The following is a 16,889-nucleotide window of genomic DNA, read 5'->3' as shown; positions in this document are numbered from 1 at the left end:
CAAAAGACAATTACTCATAATTGCTCAAAGTTGGAAGAAATCAAGACGTCCCTCAGTAAGTGAATGAATAAATTGTGGTACACCCAGACAAGGGAATATTATTCAGCACTAAAATGAAATGAGCTATCAACCATGAAAAGACATGAAGGAATCTCTTATGCATGTTACTAAGTGGAAGAAGCCAGTCTGAAAAGGCTATATACTATTATATTGTGGAAAAGGCAAAAACTATGGAGACAGTAAAAAGACCAGAGGTTGCCAGGGGTTAGTGGGAGGAGAAGGTTCAATTGGTGAATATAGGGGATTTTCAGGGCAGCAAACCTATTCTTTGTACAATATTGAAATGGTGGGTACCTATCATAATACATTTGTTCAAACCCACAGAATATACAACACCAAGAGTAGACCCTAATGTAAATTATGGACTCTTAATGATAATATATCAATGTAAGTTTATCAATTATAAATAAATGTGCCATCTGGTGAGAGATGTTGATAACAGTGCCTTGCATGTGTGAAGACAGGAGGTATAAGGGAAACCTCTACCTTCCTCTCAATTGCTGTAAACCTAAAAGTGCTCTAAAAAATAAAATCAATTAAAAAGTTTTAAATGAAAAAAGTACAATGTTTATATTCTTAAAATATTCTATCTTAGAATTTTTAGAATGTCTTTTCTAGCATTAATTTCTGTTACTGCCTCATATAATTCAATCATACTAAATTACTTGAAAGTTGCCTAAGGGAAATTATTATTTGTCACTGAATATTCAATTCCTATTAGTGGAGTAGCATAAAGAGGCTACAAATGTCTGAAGAATAAATAAAGACCTAAGAATTTGAATGCTTGGTTTCTAATCTCAGCTCTGCCATATAATAGGTGAATAATTTAGGCAAATCATTTAGTTTCTCTGAATTCCTAACTCAAAAAAGCTCTTGCAAGAATCATATGAGATAATATGCATGAGAGCAATAAAATTTTTATAATGACATATACATATAAACTGTTTTCCTTATTTTAAGCAATATAAACTATTTTATTCTACTAACAGATTCTCTCTTACTCCAGAAGTTTTACTTTTTATAAAGCATAAAAAGTAGCTACCAGAATCATCCCCAAAGAACTCAGGCATCCTCCAAGCACTTCCTTGCCATGTTCCCTTATTCAGACCTATTCAGACACACCTGTTCTATGTCTTCCCCATAACAACATTTACACAATACTTAGTTTATCAAACACTTCCATACACTTTCCCATATGTGACTATATATGCACACACATCTGACATTGAAGCTAGTAAGATTTCAAAGAGCATTTCTAAAGCTAGCAATCTAATAGTGAGCTATTACTATTATTATTTAAATAGACATTGTTCCAATATTAATATTACTTTAGGAGTACTAGGCTGTGACGATTCTAATATTTGTATTGCTTTTTAGAAAGCATCTAGTTACATATGACCAAATTATTGACCATCTAATAATAGAATGTATCTTACTTCTACATGTTATGCTTTCCTAAAACTCCTTCAAGCACTGAGGTATTATTTGTTATCATAAGATTTCTTGTAGCAAATTACTTCACCATAAGTTTGGACCTCAGATTCTAATTCTCATTCCTGTGGAAAGGCTTCAGAATTTGAGGATAAATTATAATACCTAAAAATTTTGTCATGGTTACAATGGAACTTTATCTTTAGGGAAAAAGAGTAGAAGAATTTTGCAGATGCATTTCTTGCTTCATCTACATTACAAGACAGAAAAACTAACCTTAAGGTAAGTATCTTTAAGACAGTAAATGCCACTTATTAAAAAATAAATAGTTCTAATAGATGCAAAAATACTCAACAAAATATTAGCAAACTGAATTCAAATATACATCAAAAAGATCATACACCATGATCAAGTAGAATTTATTCCAGGGATATAAGGGTGGTACAACATTCAAATATCCATCAACATCATCCACCTCATCAACAAAAAGAAGTACAAAAACCACACGATCATCTCCATAGATGCTGAAAAAGCACTCAACAAAATTCAACATCCATTCATGATAAAAACTCTCAACAAAATGGGTATAGAGGGAAAGTACCTCAACATAATAAAGGCCATATATGATAAACCCATAGCTAACATCATACTAAACAGTGAGAAGCTGAAAGCCTTTCCTCAAAGATCAGGAACAAGACAGGGATGCCCACTCTCCTCACTGTTCTTCAATGTAGTACTGGAGGTCCTAGCCATGGCAATCAGATAACACAAAGAAATAAAAGGCATACAGATTGGCAAGGAAGAAGTTAAACTGTCCCTGTTTGCAGATGACATAATATTGTACATAAAAAACTCTAAAGAATCCACTCCAAAACTACTAGATCTAATATCTGAATTCAGCAAACTTGTGGGATACAAAATTGATACACAAAAATCTGTTGCTTTCCTATACACTAATGATGAACTAGGAGAAAGAGAAATCAGGAAAACAATTCCATTCACAATTGCTTCAAAAAGAATAAAATACCTAGGAATAAATCTAACCAAGGAAGTGAAAGACCTATACTCTGAAAACTACAAGACACTCATGAGAGAAATTAAAGAAGATGCCAATAAATGGAAACACATCCTGTGCTCTGGATAGGAAGAATTATTATTGTCAAAATGGCCATCCTGCTTAAAGCAATCTACAGATTCAATGCAATTCCTATCAAAATACCAACAGCATTCTTCAATGAACTAGTGCAAATCATTCTAAAATTCATATGGAACCACAAAAGACCCCGAATAGCCAAAGCAATCCTGAGAAGGAAGAATAAAGCTGGGGGAATTATGCTCCCCAACTTCAAGCTCTACTACACAGCCACAGTAATCAAGACAATTTGGTACTGGCATAAGAACAGAACCACAGACCAATGGAACAGACAAGAGAGCCCTGATATAAACCCAAGCATATATGGTCAATTAATATATGATAAAGGAGCCATGGACATACAATGGGGAAATGACAGCCTCTTCAATAACTTGCGTTGGTAAAACTGGACAGCTACATGTAAGAGAATGAAACTGGATTATTGTTTAACCCCACACACAAAAGTAAACTCGAAATGGATCAAAGACCTGAATGTAAGTCATGAAACCATAAAACTCTTAGAAGACAATATAGGCAAAAATCTCCTGAATATAAGCATGAGCAACTTCTTCCTGAACGCATCTCCTCGAGCAAGGGAAACAAAAGAAAAAATGAACACATGGGGCTACATCAAACTAAAAAGTTTCTGTATGGCAAAGGACACTATCAACAGAACAAAAAGGCATCCTACAGTATGGGAGAATATATTTGTAAATGACATATCCAACAAGGGGTTAACAACCAAAATATATAAAGAACTCACATGCCTCAAAACCCAAAAAAGCAAATAACCCAATTAAAAAATAGGCAGAGGATATGATGAGACAATTCCCCAAAGAAGAAATTCAGATGGCCAACAGGCACATGAAAAGATGTTCCACATCACTAATTATCAGGGAAATAAAAGTTAAAACCACAATGAGATATCACCTCACACCTGTAAGAATGGCTAGCATCAAAAAGACTAAGAACAACAAATGCTGGCGAGGATGCAGAGAAAGGGGAACGAACCCTCCTACACTGCTGGTGGGAATGTAAGCTAGTTCAACCATTGTGGAAAGCAATATGGAGGTTTCTCAAAAAACTGAAAATAGATATACCATTTGACCCAGGAATCCCACTCCTTGGAATTTACCCAAAGAATACAACTTCTCAGAATCAAAAAGACATATGAACCCTATGTTTATTGCAGCACTATTTACAATAGCCAAGATATGGAAGCAACCTAAGTGTCCATCAGTAGATGAATGGATAAAGAAGATGTGATACATATACACAATGGAATACTATTCAGCTATAAGAAACAAACAAATCCTACCATTTGCAGCAACATGGATGGAGCTGGAGGATATTATGGTCAGTGAAATAAGCCAGGCGGAGAAAGACAAGTGCCAAATGATTTCCCTCATTTATGGAGTAGAACAATGAAGCAAAACTGAAGGAACAAAAGAGCAGCAGACTCAGAGACTCCAAGAAGGGACTAGTGGTTACCAAAGGGGAGTGGTGTGGGAGGGCGGGTTGGGAGGGAGGGAGATGGGGATTGAGGGGTATGTTTAGTACACATGGTGTGGGGGTTCATGGGGAAAACAGTGTAGCACAGAGAAGGCAAATAATGAATCTGTGGCATCTTACTACACTGGTGGACAGTGACTGCATTGGGGTATGGGTGGGGACTTGATAATATGGGTAAATGTAGTAACCACATTGTTTTTTCATGTGAAACCTTCAAAAGAGTTTATATCAATACCTTAATAAAAATTTTTAAATAAAATAAATTGTTCAAAAAATATTGTTTTTGTAACTATAAACATCCTTTTACAGTAATTTGGACTCATATTTGGAATTTGTCAAGAGTATTCAAATTCCCATTTTATAGTATTTGATGGGTAGTACAAAACCTGTTTTAAAAGATGTAATCATAGTGAACATTCTTCATGAGTAACACAGCTCATTCAACAAATATTTACTGTTTATTATGTGCTATAAACTAGATAAACATCCTTGCTCTCTCTCAACATATATTCTGGTGGGAAAGGACAATCAATAAAAAAGTTAATAAAGAACATAATTTCACATGGAGTGCTTTAAAGAAAAATTTTAAATGTTGCTAAGATGGAGATTGATGGAGAGGAACTACTTCAGCCAGGAGGTCAGGAAAGGCCTCTCTGTGTAGCTCTGCTTTAAAAAATATACTAAAAATTCAGTACTAAGGTAGGTAGTTATTTTAGTTAAAGGTAAAGGAGAAAGTCTGAGTATTAGTATTTTTTAAAAGGCATCATGCTTTCAGAAAAACATGGGTTGGTAATGAGTTCTTAATGACCTCTTTGACTGTGTTACCAAGACCTGTATTCAGCTCCTTTCACCTTTTCCATTTATTCGCTTATACCCTTATATAAATCTGCACATACACCTTCAAATCTACAATTAACAAATTAATTTGATACAAAGACAGTAAACAATTAATGGCCAAGTAAATATTATCTAATGGCCAAGTAAGTATTATCTAACTATTATAGGACTTAAGGGATAGAGGACAGAGCATGAAACTTGGAATGAGAGGATTTCCTTTCAGCATTCTTATCTTCCCTACTTAGTATCTTCAATTCTGGAAAAATCACATGTAACCGTGAGCCTCAATTTTCTTATTCTACAAAATGTGTAACATCATCTACTTCATTAGACTGACAGAAAGAATGAGAAAATATGTGAAAGGGCTTTACGAAAGTAAAATACTGCACAAATATTAATTATATGCTCATCTTGAGCTGGAATGGTAGGTATGGGAAAGGTTTCAGAAAAGAAACATGTTGAGCAGGGCCTTTTGATAGAGCCAAAAGATTGGTCAGCTTAAAGCACAGATTTAGGAAGACTTGTTTTAGGAAAATGACAGAAAAGTTACGGTCAGATTGTCCAAAGTTTTGAATGTTGCTTTTTACTTAATGATGTTCCTTCATGTTCTTCAAAAAGTGCTAATTCATTAGGCCTTTGAAACAAACTATTTTAAACGCTTCATTTCTTAAGTGTCAATTTGCTTTGAAGCTAGTGAAATTATGTCTTTGGTTTTCTGAGTAGGGCAAAGTGTTCTTAACAATATTTCATTAGTATTTGTAAGCTTCCAAAGAGCACCACTTAAAAATGTCAAGCTAACCTAAAAAAGGTTGATAGAAAGAAGAGCTTTATCAGCCAAATTTCCCTTGGACTGCTGTCTGTAATATCTATATTCCCTAGCACTTTATCAGTATAGTCATATTAATAATTCCCAAAGTTTTCAAGTTTTGCTATGGTCATTGCTTGAGTTTATAATACTTCCTGCACAAAGGACTCTAATAGCATATATACATTTAATTTTAGCGATTTAACGGTCTTTAAAAAAATTTTTTTAAGTGAAATTCAAAAAACTTTAAAGTACATGCCTTTTTAAAAAATAAAATTGCTTTAACAAGTTGATGAAAATTTCAAAAATCACATCCTTTTTTGCAAGTAGAGAACTGATTTTATTGTGGTGGTACTGAAATGTAACCTAACAAAACAGCCTAGTAACAACTTGACTTTTTTTTTTTTTAAGCAGAACAGTTTAATATTTCAGAGTTTGATAATATAATTTTAGAAATTTAATTTGATTTTTTCAAAAACTGTTCTTTCATGTGAAAATCCTATTGCTTTTCATTCATTATGTAAATGTAACATACTCACATATGGGACTTCATATGCATCCATTGTTGGTGCAAGTGTAAAGCACCCACCACTTTGTAGGACAATTTTGCTGGGCCTGTCATATTTTCGAATGTAGATGCCCTTTGTCCCACTCTTAAGCATTGATCTTTCATAAGAAGATGCATGTATGCATAATAATAAATGTGTAAAGATGTTATTTACTGCAACACTTTGTAACACTGAAGATCTAGAAATAACACATATTATATATCCATCTATAGAAATCCTGTTAAATATATGATGGAACTGCATGCTACAGACACAGGTATTTATTATTTTTATTATTTTATTCTCTACTCTTATTTGGATGTTGAATATTCTGGAATACAAACGATCTTAAAAAGCAAAATGTAGTAATACGCTATGATGTATTGACCCTATGGAATTGCATGCCCTTCTTTTTTTACTCTCTTTCATAAGCAGTCACTGAAAAACTTACTAGAGGGTTAGTGAACATACGGTGAACTAATCCAGCATTTTGGAATCAGTCAAATTGGTTCTCTACAATATTTTTCAATATTGAATCAGAAAGCCAAAAGAAACTATAGAATTTCTAGGCCATTTTAAATGAGTCTTATAAATTGATATTTGATTATAACACTTTATGTTGAAAGATCACATAATCTAGAATGCTGTCCGAAAGAAACTTAAAGCAAGCTACAAATATAAGCCATGTATGCCTAATACAACAATATTCAATTTAATTGGAAGTAGATAAAGATGTCCAGTACAGAGTTGGATATTCTGAAGTGGGTCTTAGGAAAGAAGTGTTCGCAGGAGATATTTAGAAAAGATCATAGCACAGGTGTTAAAGTGTAAAAGAGGAATTTTTGAAAAACTCAATGACAGAATTTTGGGATGTCCAGTATTTAAGAGGTACATCAATCAAGAGTCAATGAAAAACACTGAAAAGGAACAGAAATTAACCAGAGGAGAATGGTATGTCACACTAGTGATTATGAACCAAACAACCATTTCTACCTTCTTTCTGGCCAGTATTTTCTTTCTTTCAGAATTGAGTAATGAAGTCGAGGAAGACAGAAGCTTCCTTGAAGAATGACTCGCTGTTAGTTTTAGTCGATCACAGTAATTACATCACCTTTTGCCAGGGACTAGTGTAGGGATGGCCAATGAGATGTAAGGGGACTTTTGGGAGACTGTCTTCCCTATAAAGAGACAACTACCCAAGAAAAACCCCAGCAATGACTTTCTGCTTTTGGATGATGAAAACATGATGCTTGCTATCTACAACCCTGAAGGTAAACATCTGTGACACAGTGAGCATGACAGAGTTCAAAGACAGCAAAAGCCTGGGTAATCTTGCTAGTGTTGCTGCATCTCTGAATCAGTGTTAGAGCCACCTATCACTGGACTTAATGTTAAAGAGATTCTGTTACTTAGAGCTGATATCATCCTGACACAAGTGGTGACCCAAAAACCAAAAGGAAGAGTATTTCATGAAGGATATAGGAAAGTCAAGCAGGATGATAGATAAGGACCCATGAGAGTGAGAATGATTGATTATTGTTTCAGTAGTTATAGCTAATTATGGTAAGCACTCATAGTATGCACAAACATTATTCTAAAAACTTAATAGATATGACACCTCATTAAGAGCACAACAATCCTAGGAGGTAGATGGATTTGTAGGTTATGAAGGCACAAGCCAGAATCCAGTGAAATGAGAAAAATGAGGGATATGAAAATGGAATAGTAAACTTAAACACTTCAACAAAGTTAACTGAGGGAAAGAAGGGAGTTGCAACAAGGGACAGTGTTAAAGGAGGTTTTCAGATAGTCAAGAGAGGAAGAAAACAATATATAGGAAAATAAAATATGTAACAGTACAAACAATACATAAGGAATAATCACTTAAATAAGGTTTGCTTAAATAGAAGGGTTTGGTACCAAGAGTACAAATAGATGAAATTAGAACAAAATTAAAAGTGGGCTCTGAGATTAAAAGAAAATAAATGACAAATTTATGTATTTGAAGGCAAAAGGACTTAGGAAGACCAAGAAGTTCAGAGACACTATCAATCCTCTAAAAAAAAATTTTTTTAAAGGACATCCCCTACTAAACAGCTGAGAATAAAAATGGGGCATTTGAATAAGAATGGTGATGGACTGGCATAGTAGTTACAGGAAACAGGAAGGAAACTAATCAGAAAACAGAAGACTCTTAAGACCCAGCTGAAACCAGAAACCATGACAAATGGACATTCATTTCATTCATTTCTTCAGTTGATTAAGCATCTTCCATATACCAAGGTACCTTTCTAGGTACTGGGAATAGTTTGAACAAAAAATCCCTGCCTCATGTATTTTACATTTTAATGTGGGAGATTTAAGTTTTTTTAAATAACTAAAAAGTTTTTTAAAAATACTGTATGAAATGTTAGATGGTGGTGGTAGCTAAGGAAAATAAAGTAGGAAAAGTAAATAAGAGATTTAAAATTTTAGATGGTGTGGCCAGAAATAGCTTCCCAGAAAAAATGACATTTTCATTACAACCTGAAAAGGGGGAAAAGGGGAAATATATATGGGGAAAGAACACACCAGGTTGAGGGAAATATTAAGTATAAAAGCCTGGAGGTGAGAGAATGTCAGGCATCTTTGAGGTGTAGTAGTCAGAATGATGGGGTAAGGGTAGTGAAAGGATTAGAAGATGGTCAGAGAAATACTAGGTGGGTAGATGTTTCAGAGCTTTGTTTAAAGCTATTAAAGACTTTGACTTTGTATTGAGGAAAGATGAGAAGCCATTGAGTTTTATGCAGAAGAATGATGGGATCACTTTGGTTTCTATGTTAACAGAGTGGGATAGGATGGTGGGCAAGGATGTAAGACCAATAAGAGCACATTATAATTATTCTTTGAAAGAGGATTTAGCAGGGGAGGTGCTATTTTACTTATTTTAAAGGTAGAGTCAGTAGGATGATTCAGATGTAGGATGTAAGAGAAATCAATAATGACTCCAAGGTTTTTCAGCTTGAGCCAACTGAAACACCAGAATTGCTGTTTACTAAAATAGGAAGATAGAACAGTTAGAGGGGAATATTGGAGAATTCAATATTAGATATATTAAGATGCCTACTAAACCTACAAATGGTAATCCTACTAGTCAGTTAGATATTATTCTGATATTCATAGAAGCAGTCTAGAGAGAAGATAAAACATTTGGAGTAAAGGTGACTTTTAAAACCAGGAAAGGCAAAGGAGATTATACTAGAGTGACTATAAATAGAAAAAAAAAAGGGTCTAAGGACAGAGTCCTAAGGTGCACAAACACAACAGTGATAATAATAATTACTAGGGAGGTGGTGCCCCTCCCTTAGCCCCAGGAGATGAATTTTATTTAAAACTAAGTATGTTACTTGCTAGAGCAAGTCAGCTTCGGCCAACACAAGATTAGTTCAATTGGCATCCAAGGGAAGTGGGTAATAGAAAGGTTTCCTTGCTTTGCTTTTCAAAAGAAGAAACTTTACAATCATGACTGTTTAACATTGGAACTGTGGCAGCCACTATGCAATCATTAGAGGTACTAAGCCACATGCTGATGGCGGCAGAGGACAAAGATGAAAAAACATGGATACCCCAAACCTTTTTGAGCTGCTGAATCAACCAGCCCTCAGAGCCACAGTGCATACAGATTTTTTGGTTGTTTAATAAGGGTTTTTAAAAAATTACTATGGGCAAAGCATCTGGTTACAATAATCTCATTTAATTTTCATAACAATGTTTAGGATATCAAAGAACAAACTGAGACTGAAAAAAGGTTAAACCTGGCAAAATTAAATAATTTGGTACTTAGCACATGGTGAATTGAAGCTTATCTAACTGCAAACCCTATTTTGATTAAGAGTTGTGGATTTAAAGAGTGGATATAACTCAAAGACACAGGGGAATAGAAATTGAAAACTCTTGAAGACCAGAAAGTAAGAGATCGAAAGAAAAGGATAAGTGTCAAAAGACTAGAGTAGATGGAGTACATTAAAATAAACAAGCTAAAGTGGAAAGAGATCTTGAGAGAAGACTACCAGAGTTGAAGATTTTTATTGTTTGAGTAATATTGATGAAGACTAGATGTAGGCTGTAGACATGGACAAGGAGGAATTGCATTTTGAGTGGTCAAGGACTGACTGAGTTAATATTCACAATATTTACTATGTAGCACATTATTTTATGATACAGTGGTGACTGAGACAGACAAGGTACACTGTGGAGCTCACACTCTGGTGTGAAGATCAATCACTCAACAAGTAAACAACTAGAACTTTGGGATATAGGGGGTTTGGGCCAGCACAATAAGAGATAGTGGTATATGATTTGAGATGAAGTTCCCTGGTTGTTGCCTGGCTAGCAACTGAGGCCTTTACTCAGTATTGCAAACACAACATGAGAACTGAATGACAATCAGGATGACAATGACTGGCAATTAGGTGATTACTTAAATAATTTTACATATACTAGGAAATATTTTATGGATAAATGATCTAATCATTAGGTTTCTCCCATTCCAACTCCTCATCCCATTGCTTAATAAACTACTCTCTTTTAGACTGATACAAATAACTATCTGAAAACAAATATCAAGTCTTTGTAAAGTGATCCATAGTTTCATTCAACACTCACTCACTAGGATAAGCTCCGAAAGGTAAGAATATTTGTCCATTTTGTTCGCTACTCTATCTCCAGCATTTTTCCATATTGAATAGATGAACATATTAATAAGCACCTACTAGATCCAGGTATTACATTAGTTTCAAAGGTAAATAAGGCAGTTCCTGTCCTGGAAGAATATACTACTTAAAGGCTCTAACTAAAATCTCTTGATCTTCGCTTATATCAAAATATAGTTAAGGAATAGGGTTGTTAATCTAATAGTAGTAACTGTCCTGGAAAAAAGGAATTTATTATAGGTTTCATAGGCTTTTAAATTAAAAAAATAAACTACCATTCTATCTTGAAAAATAGTATTTGTATCATCAGGCACTACAATTAGATAGCCTGTTATTAACAAAGATTATGGTAAGTCATGTGAAAATGGTAATTTCAGATGCTTATTTTAAAAATTGGAATTCTTTCTTTTCCTTCTCAAGTCCTCTTAAATACATTTTTTAAAAAATGAAATGAGAGTATCAGTTAATATGAAGCAACATAAAAGAACAAACGGAATCAGAAAGCAAATTCCAAAGAGATCAGTGCTATAAATAGAGACATAGAAATGTCAGGACAGAGAAGCAAAGTTCCATTAAAAATAACAATAAGTATGCCAAATGAGTATTACATCTCATGCCCATGCATCTTCAGTTAAGGATTTCACTGGCAAAGATATCCACATCTTCCAATAATCTATTTCAAAAAGGAAATGCTGTGAGTAAAGGTAGATGTCCTGATTACAAAAATCTAAATGTTTTTGGTTCTACACAGATTCTTCTACTTATACTTAAGCAGCAGAAAACCTCCAAATAAAATTTAACCCAACCAATGCTGCTTCATAGATTATTTCATGAAATAAAGAGCATTTGATTAGGAGTCTAACAATCTGGTCACTTTGTACAAGGCACTCAAGCAATATGGGTCACAATTTCCTGCACCATAAAATGAAAGAAACAGACTAGATGATCTTCAAAGTATGTCCAAGTCTGATATTCTATGAGAAGTTTGAATGAAGCTACTCTTCAGTGCCATCTAACCTCAAAGGCCCCCAACATTGATAACCACATATTCAGTAATTCTTTAAGCTCCAGCTCTGCAGGAAAATGGTAAATAAGAATTCAATTTAATTCAAACAAAGAATTCAATTTGATATTTATTAAGTTTTTACCAACATAAAAGCACTAAGCCATACTATACCAGGCAAACCAGAGACTAAGATCCAGTCCTTGATCAGCCCTCTCTTACACAGAGGGGCAAGAGAACAAGATCTCTTTATTCAGAACATTTACTGTAGTCTAGCTGGAGAAACAAAATTTAACTCAGCTTAATTCTGCATATATTAAATACGTATTGCGTAAAAGGGCAGTTTTCAAACTTTGATGAGCATTAAGAATCAACTGCAATGCTTTTTTTAAAAAAAGAAATGTAGGTTTCCTAAAACATGATTCACTAAGTCCAGGTACCCATATTTTAAAAGCACCTGAGATGATGCAGAGTATGTTTCTCAAACGTACTCGTTTAAGAAACGCTACCCAAGCCTAGATCAATAATAAATTGATAGTCTAAAAGATGTTTCTAGACTTCCGAGTTCTCAAAACTATATGCCTGTAACAACTACAGAACTACAAGGCATTAAAACAAGCAAAAGTCTGAAGCATGTTGACTTCAGTTATATTTCAGTGGTTCTCAAGTTTGGGCTGTAATTTATGGATCAACCTAGGAAATGTTTAGATACAAATATAGACCAATTAAATCAGAGTCTTTGGGAGTTGGGGATTGGAGACCAGCTTTCACATTTTAAAAAATCTCCCCGGAAACCTTATGGACAACCACTGAGTTAAGTATAAGATCACTGGAATTGGTCAGGGGTTAAGTTTCATGAAAAAATATTTTTTTCAATCTGGGTCTTTATTTGGGTAAAGATATAATGTAACAGATAAATTAACAGAAATGAAAGGTACTGATGCATAAACATATGATCCTAGTAGGGGAGGAGAAAATAAACATGTTTTTGACCACAAAGGGAAAAAAAAACAGTAAATACAGTAACTTATTTTACACATTTTGGTTTTGCAGCAATATCTAAAAATCTTGGAGGTAGCTGCAAGCACAAATTTGAAGAAATATTTCGGGAATAAGTATTGGACTAATTTAAAGTAACTTATGAAACCATATATAGTACATATTTATGTACATAATATGTTCTGCAGCATTTTGTATCAATTTTTATTATCAAAGTTACTGGAATACATGCTATAGAATTAGCTAAAAATCACTCAAGAACTGGGTGGTAAAGGGTAGTTTTTCAAGACAGATGCTTTCAGGAGTCCCAAATTTTCAACCTAGCATTATCCCTAAAGTATTGGGAAGCTGGGAGTGTTATGGCTTATCAGCAAGGGCAGACAGCTCTAAAATTTTCTCACTAAATATTGATATCCAATTTCCTGTATGTTCTATGATGCTGCATTGCATTTTCTATGCTCCTGGTCAAAGGACAAATCCTGCTTAAAGACATGATGTGCACAGATGTGTGCAACTAGCCAAATACTCTAAAAGTTCAAACAGGCCCTTTGTATGATATAATAAGGATCTTCCTTCTCTCATTAGACTTGAGGAAGCCTGTAAAGTTGGGAATTGAACTTTAGCAAACCCCTCCTGCCTCCCCCACATGCCTTCTACCTTCACTGAAGAGGTGCTAAAGGGCAGAAAAAAATTATTATATATTCACAAAAAAACTTTTTCTCAAGTATTGTTCTAAAAGATTAACCTACAAAGAACTTTACTCAGATTTTCAGAAGAATCTAATCTAAAAACTCTTAATATATTTTTTGGCAGATAGTTATTTTGTACAGGAATCCAATATGCAAACAGTATAAACACTATCATAGGTGCTATGTGGTAATACAGGGTAAAAAATAAAATTAATCAACTGTCTTGAATTGAAAAGGCTTACAACTTAGTTAGCGACATGGATTACAAACACATAAACCCTCTGAATAATGAATTTGAAAAATAACACTAATCATCAAAAATATATATATATATATGTGTATATATACACAGACACCATAAAGCACTATATACTTTAGTAAGGCATATAATAATCCATCCAATGCAAGTAACAATATAGAAAAGTGAGTTTTTATCACAACATACTCACATGGCTCTTTAAATTTTTATAAGTAATCTATTTTTATAACCTTACATTAAGAGCTATCTTCCCATAAAGAAAGTCTTGATAAAAACTAATGCAAAAAGAAAACGCAAATAGTGACTCTGTAGTTTCCTACTACACTGATGGACAGTAATTGCAATGGGGTATAGGGGGACTCAATAATATGGGTGAATGTAATAACCACACTGTTTTTCATGTGAAACCTTCATAAGAGTGTACATCAATACCTTAATAAAAAAATATTATGTAAATGGAAAAAAACACTAATGCAAATATTTAAAAAGCCCAAATATGAAATACTAAGGTATGAACCATATCCTAGAAATTACAAAGAGATGATTTCATTACTTGACTTTTTATAGATTCTTTCACTCTTTCATGTCAGGCTGTCTGGGTTCCAATCACAGCTCTAATATGTGACCTTGGGCAAGTTAGCTAACTTACCTGTGCCCCTGCAAAATGGAGATTTTAACAGCACTTATCTCATAAAGCCAATGTGAGAAAAAATTAAATCCATGCAAAGCACTTAGAACAGTGCCCAGCATATAGTACTAGGTATTATTGGCTACAGCTATATTTTAAGGTGTGCTATGCAGTAAAGACAGAAAAAGACATAGCTCATATTGTCATGGACCTTACAATCTAGTGGGAATTCCAAATAAAGAGTAAGTACTATGGTATTATTTCCATGACATGACACATAAGAACAAATAGGAATCCCTAAATTTGAGATCCTTAAATAGGCTTCCTGGAAAAATGGAAATTACTAGGCAACAGTAAAATTAAAGAGATGAGTATTCCTAACAAAGAAAAAGTTGTGCGCAAAGGCCCAGAGATTCTACAGTTACGATAGGTGGGAATGACAGAGATGGTAAAAACCTGGATTTAGGACAAATCAATGGTCATGAGCAAAATCCTACTATTCTTCAACACTTTAACAGCCCTTTACTAAGGATACACTGTCAAATTTGGCACCCAAATCAGAGAAAAAATTTCCAGTAATTGAAAATGCAATTAATACTATGGTAACTTCTGAAAGGGGAAACAGAAATCAATGTGTAAAAACTTATCTGTTACTGCTGGCTACTTTGAGAAACAGATTAAATTGTCCTCTCTTTTTGGCATGCTGGTAAAAGGAAGAAGTTAGTGTGACTTACCAAAGGGCACATGGATCAGAATTGACTCTAGATCCTCTAGGACCAAGTCCACAGTACGTTCTTCTATATGGGGCTGCCTCCCGTTCCAGAAAATGATCAAACTGTACTCCACAATGTTCCAGAGTTACACTTGTATTAACAATTGTTCTTTAAAATGCAAATATTTCCTTCTTCCCTTCACACCTTAGTATGAAAAAGAATTCTAGAAATTCAATCAGAAAGGATATAATCATTAAGACCAATGACCACCATAATGATCTTACACCCCAACATCATCCTGGACCATTTACTTTAGTTTGAAGTGAACATTGTCCTCCTCAAATCTAACCTGAATCTGCTGTGACTGTGCACTTAAAAAATACAGGCCTGGTTTAAACGACAGAGTGCAGCATGAAGTTATCAGATACTCTGACTAAGAGATAGGTGATGGGTATAAAGGTGAGGCAAGAAGCTTGTGCAATTTTGCCACTCTAAAATGCTTGTTCAAAAAGTCATTATGGACTATTTTTCTCTAATAGCTATAATAAAGAATCTATTAATATTTAACACAGATTTAATAAATCCAACTGTGCTAAGAATCAGTCATTTGGTAAACAGTAAATCAGAAAGTAAAATGAAGAACCTTGCCAGTCCATTAATGAGGCCAACTTTTACTATATAATTTTTTTTGTTATTTGGTAAATCTAAATGCTCCCTGCTAGCTAGACTTCTATAAGCTCAAAAACACTGACTTTTGCTTCATCCTTACCAATTTCTGTGATATGAATCTGACTATAAAATATACAATTCAGCTAAATATTTAAACAATCTCTCAAACCACAATAAACTAATTTTAGATCAGTTATAATGCATCCACTTTTATTTAAAAGGATTTACATTGCAAAAGGGAATTCCCTCAGTCAAGACAAGTATGATTTCACCATTACAATGAAATTATCTAGAATAATCAGCAAAGTACAAATGGCTTCGAAATTGAGTGGACTCAAAATTAACTCACATTACTGGTAATGGGTGCTTGTTACTTTTGAGAACTTACATTTATATTATATAATTTTCTGTACCGAATTTCACAGTTTTTAAAAGTAAATCGCAGAGTTGAAAGAGCAGGAATAGAAAAACAACTAGAATGTTGCAGTAACAGTCTCAGACAGAGGTGATGGTAACTCAGGAGCACTGGAGGTGGGGAGTAATGGGATTTGGAATATACCTGGAAAGTATGGTAAATAGGTCTCCCCGATGGAGGTGAAAGGAAAGGGCAAGAATCAAAGCTGACCAGTTCTGTGTTGGGTGATTTTGCCTCTCAGGGTACATCTGCAGTATCTATAGAAATTTTTGGTTGTCACAATTGGTGGTGAGTGGGTAATACTAGAGGCATCTATGGTAGTGGCCAACAATGCTACTAAATATACTACAATGCATAGTAGTACTGCACAACACAGAATTATCTGGTTGTTAAGTGTCAACAGTGCTGTGGTTGAGAAATCCTGATCTAGACTGATTCTAACTGGTTCCCAGCCTATAATAACCATACTTCCAGGAGAATCTACAAATAAACAGAAAT

The 16,889-nt window shown here is 34.2% G+C and overlaps 1 protein-coding gene across 2 annotated transcripts in view; it reads right to left on the bottom strand.

Moving 5' to 3' along the window:
* DNAJB4 (DnaJ heat shock protein family (Hsp40) member B4) overlaps positions 1-16,889 on the bottom strand; it is a 34,316-nt gene that overhangs the window by 15,827 nt on the left and 1,600 nt on the right. For both annotated transcript variants that reach the window (XM_073234171.1, XM_017665296.3), the window contains exon 2: positions 15,329-15,530. The gene's annotated coding sequence lies outside the window, so the exon portion shown is untranslated. The remainder of the gene's footprint in view (positions 1-15,328; positions 15,531-16,889) is intronic.

The sequence above is a fragment of the Manis javanica genome, chromosome 4 (assembly GCF_040802235.1).
Source record: "Manis javanica isolate MJ-LG chromosome 4, MJ_LKY, whole genome shotgun sequence".
Taxonomy (NCBI): Eukaryota; Metazoa; Chordata; class Mammalia; order Pholidota; family Manidae; genus Manis; species Manis javanica.
The sequence above is the reverse complement of the archived record's forward strand: the minus strand, read 5'-3'. Positions and strand labels throughout refer to the sequence as shown.